Raw genomic sequence first — 15,030 nt, 5'->3', positions numbered from 1 at the left:
AACCCCCGCCCAATTCCACGGCCTCTTCCACCAGCCTCCCTCATTTTTGGTAAAAATGTACACAAAATCCCACAAACTATATAGTAGTGTAAAACAAGGTACAAGTTGTATATAGGACAGGGGAGACGTCGAATTTCTGAACACACTTGTGGACACTGTTGGATTGTGTGAGGCCCAGTTAATATCACACCGCTACGTCACAGGCTCAATGTTGTAGGTTTGAAAAATGTCACTATAGGACAGGGGAGATGTAGAATTACTGAACACACTTGTGGACACTGTTGGATTGTGTGAGGCCCAGTTAATATCACACCGCTATGTCACAGGCTCAATGTCGCAGGTGTGAAAAATGTCACTATAGGACAGGGGAGATGTAGAATTTCTGATCACACTTGTGGACACTGTTCTGTGAGGCCCAGTTAATATCACAACGCTATGTCACAGGCTCAATGTCGCAGGTGTGAAAAATGTCACTATAGGACAGGGGAGATGTAGAATTCCTGAACACACTTGTGGACACTGTTGTGTGAGGCCCAGTTAATATCACACAGCTTTGTCACAGGCTCAATGTCGCAGGTGTGAAAACTGTCACTCCTGGACAGTGGAGATGCAGAATTTCTGAACACACTTGTGGACACTGTTGTGTGAGGCCCAGTTAATATCACACCACTATGTCACAGGCTCAATGTCGTAGGTGTGAAAAATGTCACTATAGGACAGGGGAGATGTAGAATTTCTGAACACACTTGTGGACACTGTTGTGTGAGGCCCAGTTAATATCACACCGCTATGTCACAGGCTCAATGTCGCAGGTGTGAAAAATGTCACTATAGGACAGGGGAGATGTAGAATTTCTGAACACACTTGTGGACACTGTTGTGTGAGGCCCAGTTAATATCACACCGCTATGTCACAGGCTCAATGTCGTAGGTGTGAAAAATGTCACTATAGGACAGGGGAGATGTAGAATTTCTGAACACACTTGTGGACACTGTTGTGTGAGGCCCAGTTAATATCACACCGCTATGTCACAGGCTCAATGTCGTAGGTGTGAAAAATGTCACTATAGGACAGGGGAGATGTAGAATTTCTGAACACACTTGTGGACACTGTTGGATTGTGTGAGGCCCAGTTAATATCACACCGCCATGTCACAGGCTCAATGTCGCAGGTGTGAAAAATGTCACTATAGGACAGGGGAGATGTAGAATTTCTGAACACACTTGTGGACACTGTTGGATTGTGTGAGGCCCAGTTAATATAACACCGCTATGTCACAGGCTCAATGTTGCAGGTGTGAAAAATGTCACTATAGGACAGGGGAGATGTAGAATTTCTGAACACACTTGTGGACACTGTTGGATTGTGTGAGGCCCTGTTAATATCACACCGCTATGTCACAGGCTCAATGTCGCAGGTGTGAAAAATGTCACTATAGGACAGGAGAGATGTAGAATTTCTGAACACACTTGTGGACACTGTTGTGTGAGGCCCAGTTAATATCACACCGCTATGTCACAGGCTCAATGTCGCAGGTGTGAAAAATGTCACTATAGGACAGGGGAGATGTAGAATTTCTGAACACACTTGTGGACACTGTTGGATTGTGTGAGGCCCAGTTAATATCACACCGCTATGTCACAGGCTCAATGTCGCAGGTGTGAAAAATGTCACTATAGGACAGGGGAGATTTAGAATTTCTGAACACACTTGTGGACACTGTTGAATTGTGTGAGGCCCAGTGAATATCACACCGCTATGTCACAGGCAGAAATTGGCTAGTGCATGACAAACTACAAGGTGTATATAGAATTGGGCAGAATAGGAATCTCCCTAGAGTGTAGGTCTGTAAGAACGGAACATGTCCTCGACTTATCCTTACAGAGTGACACACAGATAGCTTCACTGTGGCCGTGATAACAGCCGTTACACGGTACTGAGAGAGGAGCGTGCACGTACACCGCTGTCCGGTGTCCATAAAATTGTCAAGCTCCGTGTTTTTTAAGTATACGTACTGACACACGCTGTCTCTCTATAGTTTTGAATGTGATCAAACAGCAAATATACTTAACTGTTTGAAAAGCAGACAAAACTAGAAGGTGGAGGTGTGTAAGAATGGAACATGTCCTCGACTTATTCTTACAGAGTCACACACAGATAGCTTCACTGTGGCCGTGATAACAGCCGTTACACGGTACTGAGAGAGGAGCGTGCACCGCTGTCCGGTGTCCGTAAAATTGTCAAGCTCCGTGTTTTTTAAGTATACGGACTGACACACGCTGTCTCTCTATAGTTTTGAATGTGATCAAACAGCAAATATACTTAACTGTTTGAAAAGCAGACAAAACTAGAAGGTGGAGGTCTGTAAGAACGGAACATGTCCTCGACTTATTCTTACAGAGTCACACACAGATAGCTTCACTGTGGCCGTGATAACAGTCGTTACATGGTACTGAGAGAGGAGCGTGCACGTACACCGCTGTCCGGTGTCCGTAAAATTGTCAAGCTCCGTGTTTTTTAAGTATACGGACTGACACACGCTGTCTCTCTATAGTTTTGAATGTGATCAAACAGCAAATATACTTAACTGTTTGAAAAGCAGACAAAACTAGAAGGTGGAGGTCTGTAAGAACGGAACATGTCCTCGACTTATTCTTACAGAGTCACACACAGATAGCTTCACTGTGGCCGTGATAACAGTCGTTACATGGTACTGAGAGAGGAGCGTGCACGTACACCGCTGTCCGGTGTCCGTAAAATTGTCAAGCTCCGTGTTTTTTAAGTATACGGACTGACACACGCTGTCTCTCTATAGTTTTGAATGTGATCAAACAGCAAATATACTTAACTGTTTGAAAAGCAGACAAAACTAGAAGGTGGAGGTCTGTAAGAATGGAACATGTCCTCGGCTTATTCTTACAGAGTCACACACAGATAGCTTCACTGTGGCCGTGATAACAGCCGTTACACGGTACTGTGTGAGGAGCGTACACCGCTGTATGATGTGAAAAAATGCACGCTCAGTACCTCACCAGGCAAAAAAAAAAATTTGGATTGCTTTTAAAAAAGCAGTTTGCAGAGCAGTGGGAAAACAGCAATGCAGCTATCAGGAAGCCTTATAAGGCAGCCTAACAACCAACACAGCTGATCCAGCAAAATATAGCCTCCACTTGCACTGCACACACAGTGACTGGTGTGTTGTATAGGCAAAATCGCTAGCAGCAGAAGCAGTTTTTGGTGTCTTCTTCCCTGCTTAACGCTCTCCCTACAGAATCATCAGCAGCAGCAGCTCTCCCTATTCTGAGATCAGCATGAGTAACATGGCGGTCGGCGTGCACGCCCTTTTATACCCCCCAAAGCAAGCCAATCACTTGCATGCCCTTCTCAAAGATGGTGGTGACCCCTGCCTATGTCATCACGTTGCCCACAGTGTCCGTGGATCCTGATTGGCTGAAAAAGGGCGGAAAACAAACTTTTGAAACGCGACTTTGGCGCTAAAGTCGCCGAGCTCGTGGCCGACCTCACCCTAGGGTCGGTTTCGTTTTATGAAACCCAACTTTACCAAAAGTCGGCGACTTTTGAAATTTTTCGACCCGTTTCGCTCAACTCTAGTTACGAGTCATGACCAAATGACAATTTCTGGTAGTAACTAACAGTAAATGTAATTGGGATAAAGCTATACATGTGACACAAAGATTATAAAAGGGATAGCTTCTTCATTTACATGTATAAGCAGAATGCTTCAGAAATTCTCATCATAAAATGTGCTCAGCTAATATGACAAGAGACAAGCCAGGCTCTAATAGTTTCCATTACATCTTAATGTTTTATGCACATTTACTCTGTTACAATTCTCTTCTTCCTTCCATCTGCCAGATCAAACACTAATGCACATGAGACACACACAAAGTAATATCACTTAATAACGCTGGAAATAAGTCTTATTTTTTACTAGTAATTTAAAGTAAAAATGAAAACAATGTTTCACGTTGATGATCAGAGCCGTTCTCACTGATTACTCTGTGAGCAGATCTTGTTTGCTTTGATATTGATTTCATAATTTATTGAGGAAAGATGCAGAACACGGTCATGCTGCCTAGCTCAAAAATACACATGTAAACATGACAGGGAACTAACTCATTTCCAAATGTCAGACCAAATCATGTGAATATGCACTGTTGTACAAGTCATCCAGACCATCAGATAATAATCAATCTAGAACTTTTGTTATTTGATTTTGCAATACTGTTAGGTAAATACAGAAACTGCTTTAATGGGTTTCACTACAACCATCACTGTGAGCAGCTTAAGGCTGTGTGCCCACAATGCGATTTTTAAGCGTTTTTGCAGCGATTTTTGGCGCAAAAACATTTAAAAAACTCATACAGAACGCACCCCATGCATTCCTATGGCATTCCGCACATGCTGTACTAATGCTGCACTTTTTTCCGCGGCAGAATCGCATCGCGGAAAAAAACGCAGCATGCTCATTCTTTTTGCGGAATCGCAAAGAATTGCCACGATTCCGCACTCATAGGAATGCATGAGAATCGCTTACTTCCCGCATGTGGCTATGCCCACCATGCGGGAAGTTAAGCGTCTCATGTGCAGTTGGTACCCACGGTGTGGAGGAGAGGAGACTGTCCTCCAAGCCATGGGTACCATACCCCTGTAAAAAAAAAGAATAAAAAATCCGGGTATGTTTACCTTCCGGTGTCACGCGCAGCCTTCAGGCAAGGACTTGTGATGACGTAGTCTTGCGTTACTCTAGCGGTCATGAGATCACTATAGCAACGCGAGACCAACGTCATCACAGGTCTCACAAGGCATCGTTGGGAACAGGAGCGTCGCTGAGACTGCGCGGGATGTCGGAAGGTAAATATACCCCGATTTTTTATTTTTTTATCATTTTTAACATTCTATCTTTTACTATTGATGCCGCATAGGCAGCCTCAATAGTAAAAAGCTGGTCACACTCGTCAAACACTATGTTTGATGAGTGGGACCAACCTGTCAATCACTTTCCAAGCGATGCTTCAAATCACTTGGAAAGTGCTTGAATTTCGCACTAAAAAATCGCGGCAAAATCGGGAACATAATCGCTGTAAAATCGCGTGAAAAAAACGCGCGTTTTCTGGGAAGGAGTCCGGTTTTGAGTGTCCGGTTTAAAACGCTACGTGGGCACATAGCCTAAGAGGAATCTCGCAGTAGGATCAACTCTCCTAAGCCATCTTTATGGTCATGCAGGTCATAGAAAGCTTTACAAAATGATATCTTGATATCTGCGATCCGATGTTTTATTCCTGAGAAATCCACATTTCTCCTAATACTTAAATGAGCTGTTAAGATCTATGCGACGGATACTGATCTCTCTGAGAATCCTCCTCCAGAGCTTATTTTAAATGAAAGCGGCGTTATCAGTGTGAGACATGTAATGACTGACAATCTTCTCTCCTGATCTACATGTCTCACACTGGTAAAGCCCTCTTTGATTTAAAATAATCTCCAGAGCCTGATTCTAATGCATAGATTTTAATAGCTAATTTACATCTTATCAAAAACATGGATTTCTCTGGAATAAAACATCAGATTGCAGATATCAAGATATCAGCTTCCTATGACCTACAGTACATGCCCATATAGACGGCTTAGAACAGTTGATAATACTGACATATTTCCTTTAACATCAGTCACAGCATCCTTCATAATAAATTAAATTTATCATAAAATTATTTTAGAGGTTAATATACTCATAAGAATGTTATGTATCAGAAAATTGAGGAAAATGTTTTCAATTAACTACTTATTAGCTGATAAAACCTATACCTCTCCAAAGGGTGTTTAAATTTTATCTCAATTATTACCAATGTCCATGTATTAGAAGGAATAGTTGTTAAAAATGTATTTAATTAACATAAAAATAACAATAAAATTAACTCTACTAAGCATTAATCATTGTAAGTGCATGTCATTTCTATTAACGCTGTACACACACTGATAAACATACAGTATGTAATGATGACTGCACAGACAAGGGCAGACATACTATTGGGGCAACCTGTACAGCTGCACAAGGGCCCAAGAGATAAGGGGACCCACTTCCACCTAAGCAAGCAATTTTTGTTCAAAGGAAAAATATGTATTTGTACCATGTTAGCCAGTAGATAGAAAAATATTACAGTTAGAGAGTCCTCAGTGAATGACATCTTTTATGGCTAATTGTAAGGATGGTAACAAATAGTAAGCTTTTGAGACTCATGAACAGGGGTGGGCTATTAATTTTCTGAGGGGCCAAATGGGAGACCATGACTTTTGTGGAGGGCCGAACCAATAGGATGAAATTAATTTTACAATATTATTTCAATTTCAATATTCAATATATTCAATACTTGCTGAAGAGCCCGGCGCTGCCCGGGCATAGTAACTAACTGTGGTTAGTTATAAAAAATTATAATGATTATTGTCACGATCCCGCTGCTGACACCGATATGTCACGGACAGAGGGACGCGACACACTGCTGACACACGGCTATCACAGGCGGCTTATCTTAGTTATCCCACTGCAGGCACCATGTGATTAAAAAACAGCAAGCTAGTCTTGCCTTAACAATTTACCGCAGGGGGGTTTATTTTGGTTATCCAACCACTGCCTCAATATGTTACAAGCTGTTGGGATTTATGAGTATCCCACTTTCTCAGTTCCACTCTGGAACTCGCAGCTCTCCGGCGCCCCTCCTTATCCTCAAGTCAGTCAGGGAACTACACCTAGGATAATTGGTCGCCGACCGGGCTGCTTGTTGTGCACTGGCGATTAGGCCGCTGCAGTGAGGGAAGTATAAATGCTTTGGCATCAGCCACACAATCAGCTTATAAAACCCCCTTTCCGTCACTGCCAGCTAGCCCAACCGGCCAAATCACACTTCGCTGCCACCTACGATTCTCTTAATCAATGAGTTAATTAAGAGTGTCCATAGCAAACCCCCAAATTAGTAGTCTAATTATCTTAAAGGCACGTAAATTTGTTTTTAGAGCATGAAGACAGACTAATAAAGTTATAATTTATTCCCAAAAGATGGGCAGTGTTTGCAGAGATAAAAAGATCTTACAAAGTTGAGACATTAGATATGTACAATGTAAATGTAAAATAAACAGGTTTAAAAGCAGAAATTAACACTTACATTTGCTTAGATGGTCTTAGGCTAACCATATGGGGAGAAGGCGGAGCAAAACATCTCCACTCATGAGTTCATTTTGGCATGGAATCTCAAGTTTGAAGGAATGAAGGTTTAGGGGAAATACTTTATAACTTTGGGCTAGTGACATCACAAAAGGGGCTGTCTGGTGATGGTCCCCCCTGCTCTAGGGGTTAGAATCTGGTTCTGAAAATTTCCAATAGCCATAATTAGCATAGGGTACCTTGCATAAAAACGCACATAGTATCATTTTTTCCAGCTCGCCGTGGGCATTAATTCAGGACCAAACACAGACTAATTATTTTACATGGTTCAGGAGAAATCCATTTCTCGGATTCTGTTGGCGCTGGAACAGTGAAAAAAATGGGATAGGACGCAGGGTCAGCGACCTTCGCGGAAATGTAATTTTCGTGTTTTTACCATAAACGCGCCATGTTTTATGACCAAATGATTAGATCTCCATTACTGTCTATGAGAAAAGCTGCACATGTTTCTTCAGACAAAGGAAATTCTTTCCATTAGCTAACTAGCTAATTAACATTCCTTAGCTGGGGAGGGGGAAGGTTGTCACAGGAAGTGTCTGGTGTCCTGTTACAGATGCAGGCACAGAGCTGCAATGTGTGACAGCCATGGATCGTTCTGGTCAGTGTAGTGAATGGAAGATTCTGGAATGTTCTGTGGAAATCATACCTACATTATCATTACAATTATATTGCACATAAAAACAATTCACATCATATATTCAACACTACAGATTTGCAACACAAATTAACTAAACAATTACCTAAGTATTGATAGTATTTTATTTTCAACTCATTCAAGAGCCTTTTGATAAACAACATTTTTGGTTTTTCCTTTTGGTGCAAAGATGAACAGATTTTTGGCAGTTCCAACTCTTGAACAGGCCACGTAAAGTTGACCATGAGAAAGGCATGGAGATTGCAAGTCGATCCCTACAACTTTCAAGGACTGTCCCTGAGCCTTGTTAATGGACGTTGCAAATGCCAGTCGAAGTGGAAACTGGAGGCGTTTAAAATCAAAAGGCAAATCAGATGGAATGAGTGGAATTCTTGGAATGAAAATGTCCTCTTATTTGGCACATCCTGTTGCTGAGCTGTGTATCTAATCCTATCCCATATGATACTGTCTGCTGAGCCATGTATCTCATCCTATCCTGTGTGATACTGTCTGCTGAGCCGTGTTTCTAATCCGATCCTGTGTTACTGACTGCTGAGCTGTGTATCTAATCCTATCCTGCATGATACTGTCTGCTGAGATCTGTATCTAATCCTATCCTGTGTGATACTGGGCTGTCCTTGCAGTCTGTGTCAGAGGGTGGTCTGTGTCGGCACAGTAATAAATTGTGTTATTTCCAGCTTTACAGAAGGACGATAACACCATAGAAATCATAAGAATAATATGCCTCAGTTACCATAACTGTCTACAAGGAAAACTGTTGCTCATAGCAACCAATCACAGCTCAGCTTCTTTTAAACAGCTTTGGTGAAATGAAAGATGCTTAGTGATTGGTAGCTATGTGGAGTGGGCGTGGCTAATACACACACATACACTCATTTTTATATGCAGTATATATAGATTAATATTATAATTATTATATTATTGATAATTATATTAATATTTATTATATCACTTAATATTGAGCAGAATTAAGTATGCTGACATCCCCCTATATATTGTTTGAACCCAAGTACAGCCCCTTCTTTATATTCTATGCACCCCCCCACAGCCCCTTTTATACTGTAAGAGCCCCATGCAACCTCCGCCAAATGTGGAATGAGCCCCACACAGCCTCCCCCTAAATGCGGCATGAGCCCCACACAGCCTCGCTATATACACTGCATGATCCCCACACAGCCTCCCTATATACACTACATGAGCCCCACACAGCCTCCCTATATACACTTCATAAGCCTCACACAGCCTCCCTATATACACTACATAAGCCCCACACAACCTTCCTATATACACTACATGAGCCGCACACAGTCTTCCTATATACACTGCATGAGCCCCACACAACCTTCCTATATACACTACATGAGCCGCACACAGTCTTCCTATATACACTGCATGAGCCCCACACAGCTTCCCTATCTACATTGCATGAGGCCCCCATAGTCTTCCCATATACTGCATGAGGCCCCCATAGTCTCCCCATATACTGCATGAGGCCCCCAGCATGTCACCCCCATATGCTGCACTATGTGCGGCATGTCACTCCGATAGCCTCCCCATGTCCACCTAAACATCGCATGCACATGAAAAAAAAACAACATATATTCACCTCAGTCCCTTTCCCCAGCACTCTGCTTCTCTCCCTGCCTCCGGTGCGCTGACTCTCCACAGTACACAGCTGATGCAATTGTAAGGTAACAAGCAGGAACGCGGGATGCAGTGACGGGGCGCAAGGGTTAACAGGTTTATTTACAGGGGAATACTCCACGCAGGGAGGTAAAGGTTCAAACAGCATAACTGGAAAAGGATGTAGGGAGACAAAGGGTTATACAGGGGAGACAAACAGTACAGTAAATTAAAGGATATTCTTAGAGTTGTAGAACTACGGTTCAATAGCACGAATGTCAGGAAGTCCGTAAGCTGCAGCTCCTGCTGTGAACTCAAAAGCGCCGACAACAGCTAGCGCAGTGTCCTTTTTAATGAGGTCCAGCAAGTAAACAATACCCCTTCCTCTTGGATCAGTGGTCTGTCTCCGGTACCTTCCACTGTCACTAGTCCATATGCTGTTGATGCCTACAAAGTTACGAGCCGCCCAACGTGACTCCTGCACAACTCTCCTCACAGTCTCGCTGCTGTGTGCGCTTTCTGCCTGTTTCTCCCCACCTCTCCGGGTCTACAGGAAGGTCCCTCCCACTCAAGCTTCCCTCAGGCTCCAGGGGAAGGTCCGCCCCCTCAAAGCTGTCCACCGGGAACAGAGAATGCAGCCTTTCTAGTTCCGGACCCGACATGCAGGTACCCGCGGTCCGGTCAACCTCTTTATACAATGAAATGACATCATCGCATCAGCTGTTTCATACTCTGATTGGTGGAGGAAGTGGCCTGAGGCCCCTTCTCCACCAATGCAGTCAGCACCTATGGAGACAATGGAGACAGCGAGTGTGGACCTCTTGTTTCCAGCCCCACAACTGTCTCAGTCCACGGGCTGGACTGAGACAGCCAGAGGGACAGATGTGGCCCGCAGGCTGCTCTTTGCCCAAGGTTAGCTCTAGAAAAAGAACAAGAACCTTTCCTTGCAACTACAAGAAATGTAAAACTTGTCCATTAATAATGACAAAGGACACAATAAAGATTTCTAACTTACATCAGTACTACAAGATCCCGGGTAACTTCAGCTGCACCACAACTAATGTAGTGTAGTTAGTTACATATACCAAAGGTCCAACTGGGGGTCATTAAGTAGGGGAGACAGTGCAAAAGCTTAAAAAAATGATGAATTCTCAACACCACTCTGTAAAAGTAAAAAGGATCTACCTGTGACCAAACATTTTTGTAGCTTTGATCACAGAATCATGAACATGAAATTGGTGGTATTAAAGGAGCAAACCTATATCTCTGCATCGTGTTAGCTACTAGATAGAAATATTAAAATTCGAGAGTTTTCGATTGCTTATCCCTTTAATTGGCTATTTGAAAAGATGGTAGCCAATAGCAAGCTTTCGAGTCTGTGTTCTACTGTGTATGAATATGTGACTATTCAGATTTTACATTATACTATGACTAATGAAGAGACCTGAGTAGAGATGGGCAAACCTGAAAAGTAAAGTTCGGCATCCGTATCGAACACCTATTGTTTAGGCACCGGATACGGAACATGGACTTTTTACTGTTCGAGTTCAGCCACCTGAACACCGGGTGTTTGTCGCGCTGTCATATACATGGCAGCGCGGCAAACACTGCTTCTGATCAAAGGTAAAATAATTACCGACAGCCAGACAGCCGTGAGCCCGCGGCTGTGATTAGAGGTAAAAAGTTTACCTCCGGTCACTGGCGTCGGCTGATGGGACTACTAATAACAGCAAGAGCAGGCGGAGACTGATGGGAGTATTTATTAGTCGACACCTGTGCTCTAAATAAATAATTAAAAATAAAACTGCGTGGGTTCCCCTGTATTTTTGATAACCAATCAGGCAAGACTGACAGCTGTGGGCTGCAACCCTCAGCTGTCAGTTTCAGCAAGGCTGATTATCAAGAATAGAGGGGTCCCCGTGCTGTTTTTAATTATTTAAATAAATAATTTAAAAAAAGGCATGGTATCCCAATCATTTTTGACAATCAGCCTCGCTAAAGCAGACATCTGGGGGCAGGTATTCTCAGGCTGGGAAGGGGCCATGGATTTTGGCCCACCTAGACTAAAAAGAGCAGCCTGCAGCCACCCAGAAAAGACACTTCTATTGCCCATGGCTTTGTAATGGAGAGGCATCTATAAGATACCTATCTAATACTAATCCTATAATTATATGTAAATAATAACTCAACCAGAATAAAGTCTTCTATTCAAAATAAAATCTAAACACACTTTTCATTTTTTATTTAAAAATTACAAACACAGTTATAGTCACCTGACACCCATTCAATTGAATCCCTCGTCTCCTGTAATAAAACAAAAATAAAAACCAAGAATATCTCTCACCTGTCAGATGTGCTGTCCCACACCGTAATCCATGTCTAGGGATTGATAGTTTTCAACCTGGACAGTGCCATGAGGTGACCATCCAGGCTGAGAACCACTGATGAATGGGTTGCTGTGAACGCAGCATCAGTGACTAGTGATGACGTCATCAAGGTTACCACCGTTCTCTGAGGCTATGTTCCCAGCAGGCAAAAAGAACTGGGGTGACCTTACCACTGTGAGAAAAAGTCTCACGGTGCAGAAGTGAGTTCACTGCATTTCTCCAGGAGAATTTCAGTGTGGTGAATTTGAACTGCAGTGTACTCGCCTCTGCACCGTGAGACTTTTTCTAATTGTGCTGAGGTCACCGTTGTTCACTGGACTTGCACTCGCAGCAGCAACTCATTCATCAGTGGTTCTCAGCCTGGACAGTTGCATCTTGGCACCATCCAAGTTGAAAACTATTAATCCCCAGACATCGATTACAGCATGGAACAGAACATCAGACAAGTGAGGGATATGGTTGTTTTTTATTTTTGTCTTATTACAGTAGATGTGTTTATTTTTTTAAAAAAAAAGGAAAACTGTGTTTTGTTTTTATTTCAAATAAAAGACTCCCATCAGCCACCGCCTGCTCTCACTGTTATTAGTGGCAGCAGGTGTAGGTTGATGGGAGAAGTAATCCCATCTGCCGATGCCAATGACCATAGGTAAACTTTTTACCTCCAATCACAGCTGCGGGGTCATGCTGTCATTTAACAGTGTGGGAACCCCAACTGTCTGACCGGCGTTGATTATTTTACTGTTCTGGTACCCGAACCCGAACTTTTTTAACTGTTTGTCCGAACCCGCCGGACCCGAGCATCCAGGGGTTTGTCCATCTCTAAACCTGAGTAGACTTAAAAGTTGCTATTTGTTATCATAAAAAGTATCAATCACTGAGGACTCTCAAATTGTAATATTTTGATATTAAAAGTTAACTTCAAATCTCAGAGAGACAAAAGCGTCTGGGAGTACAAACTTTTGTCAACGTTTGACGCACTCAGAGGAGAAATGAATGCATCTCAAGGATTTATGTCTTTCTGCATCAATTAAATAATGTGCTCCTGAGACCATTTGGGGACATCACGTCCTTATCTATGAACTTCTCCAATATTTACTGTTACAACTGTTTCTCCCCTTCCCATACTATTAGTTCTTTGTCACATCACTTGTCTTATTACTGCACTGTTCCTGTGTCCTGTTGTGTATACATATGTGACACTTCAGATTTTGTGTCATACCGCGCCTGATAAAGAAACCTGAGTAGTCTTGAAAACTTGCTTTTCTCAGAAACACAAAAGGTGCCCATATACTAGTCTTTCACTGAGGTCTTCTTCTATTTGTGTCCGCCACTGTGCACAGAACACATGTGATAATATCTGTGATTAACAGATAAAAAAATTCACCGTTATTCAGTAATCCAGTTAAAATATGTAGGAAAAAGTCTTCAGCTGGCTTTGTGCTTCAAACCACCTGGTACTTTATCAATTCATTTATTTTCCAATTTGTTTAGGCTGGATTGTTGAATACAAACAAACTCTATCATAGCACACATACCACTAATTGTTCAAATGATACTTTGAGAGCCAGCACTCTTTAGCCAGCACTTGCCTAAGTAAACATGGTCTACACGGTGAGTTAATGCCAGTGAGTTTACGATGTTTGCTATTGAGAAATGCCATGCATCACGAATACCAAGAGAAAACTTGTATGCAAGCCGCTTAAACGGAACTTAACAGCAGGATTTCCCCCATAAAGTAAGAGTAATGCTGTCTCAGCCTCCTGATGACGTTTGCAAAAAAGTCGTTTTCTTAAATCCTCATTCTAAATATGTGTTTTTCCATTTGCTGAAAAATTGATTTTAAATCTTGGTGCTTCTGTCTACGGACTACTTAGTGAGCACTATCACATTCACTCCTGTCTTCATTGCGCTGGCATGGCCCCTCCATCACCCGCAGTGTGATTGATTAACTAGAGTGTCCAGAGAGAAGAAAGAGAAGATGCAGGACTTGTTCTCATTTCTGTTCTCTCTGCACATGCAGGTTTGTTTATCAAGCAGTGCAGTGCAGAGATGAGTGACGGTGCTCCCTTACTAATCTGAGGACAGAAGCAGCAAGATTAAATTTCAAATTTGCAGCAAATACAAAAACACATATTCATAATAAGAATATTATTACAAACATCATTATAGCTAATACAGCACTCCTACCACTTTATGGGGGAAATCCTGCTGTCAGATGCCTTTATCTCCTTTTTCATCATGACTAGTGACGAGCGAATACATTCAGCTCTATTGGTTACTCGCATAAATAGTAGGCTATTTGGGCTATTCGTTACTCGGCGAGTAATTAGCTATTCACCTCAGTATATTCAAGTGACCCTCCCAGCATGTTTGGTGCTTTATTTGCAGCCAATGAACATGCTGGGCTTGCTTACCAATAATAGCAATGCCAGTGCCATCTTTGGTGTGGCATTACTGTGATTGGCTGGCCTTGCAGCTTCATAGGACATATTTAATCCCTGCCGGTACCATCTTGCGAGCATTACAGCCAGAAACAGCGTCGTGTGAGTGTAGTGTGAGCGAGTGAAAACAGCATATAGGGAGAGTTTGTGATTGCAAAAAGCTCTTTTAAGAGCTACTGAGAGTGAAGATTAGTTCACTGTTAGGTGCAGATAGCGTAGAGAGAGATTTATTCCGAGGGAAAGGCAGGCATCTGGGTGTTATCATTGCAAGTATATGCTGCAGATCTCTGCTAGTTTGCATTGTGTTGTGTAGTGTAGGAACAGACTGTGAAATTAGGGAGAGATAGGCAGGGTTTCATCCACTACAATAATTTACAAAGCAGCTCTTTTAAGAGGCAAATAATATTACTCAGTACCAGCATATACTAAACCAATTTTTTTGGAGATATATAATATTCCTGCATACCAGCACATAAAAAACGTTTTTTTACACCTAAGTAATATTCCTTGGTGCCAGCATATAGTAAATATCTTTTTTTAAAGCTAATTGCTAAATAATATTCCTTGCCTATTGCTGAAATATCTAATATTTGTCTAGCAGTTGTGCGACTGGCGCAAAACCTGCCGAGCTAGGCAAATGTCATGTTTTTTTTTTGCAGGTCATGGTTTTTTTGGGATTACCAGACT

This window comes from Dendrobates tinctorius, unplaced genomic scaffold, assembly GCF_039654945.1.
Source record: "Dendrobates tinctorius isolate UK_male_01 unplaced genomic scaffold, ASM3965494v1 ptg000062l, whole genome shotgun sequence".
Classification (NCBI taxonomy): domain Eukaryota; kingdom Metazoa; phylum Chordata; class Amphibia; order Anura; family Dendrobatidae; genus Dendrobates; species Dendrobates tinctorius.
Note: the sequence above shows the minus strand (reverse complement) of the source record.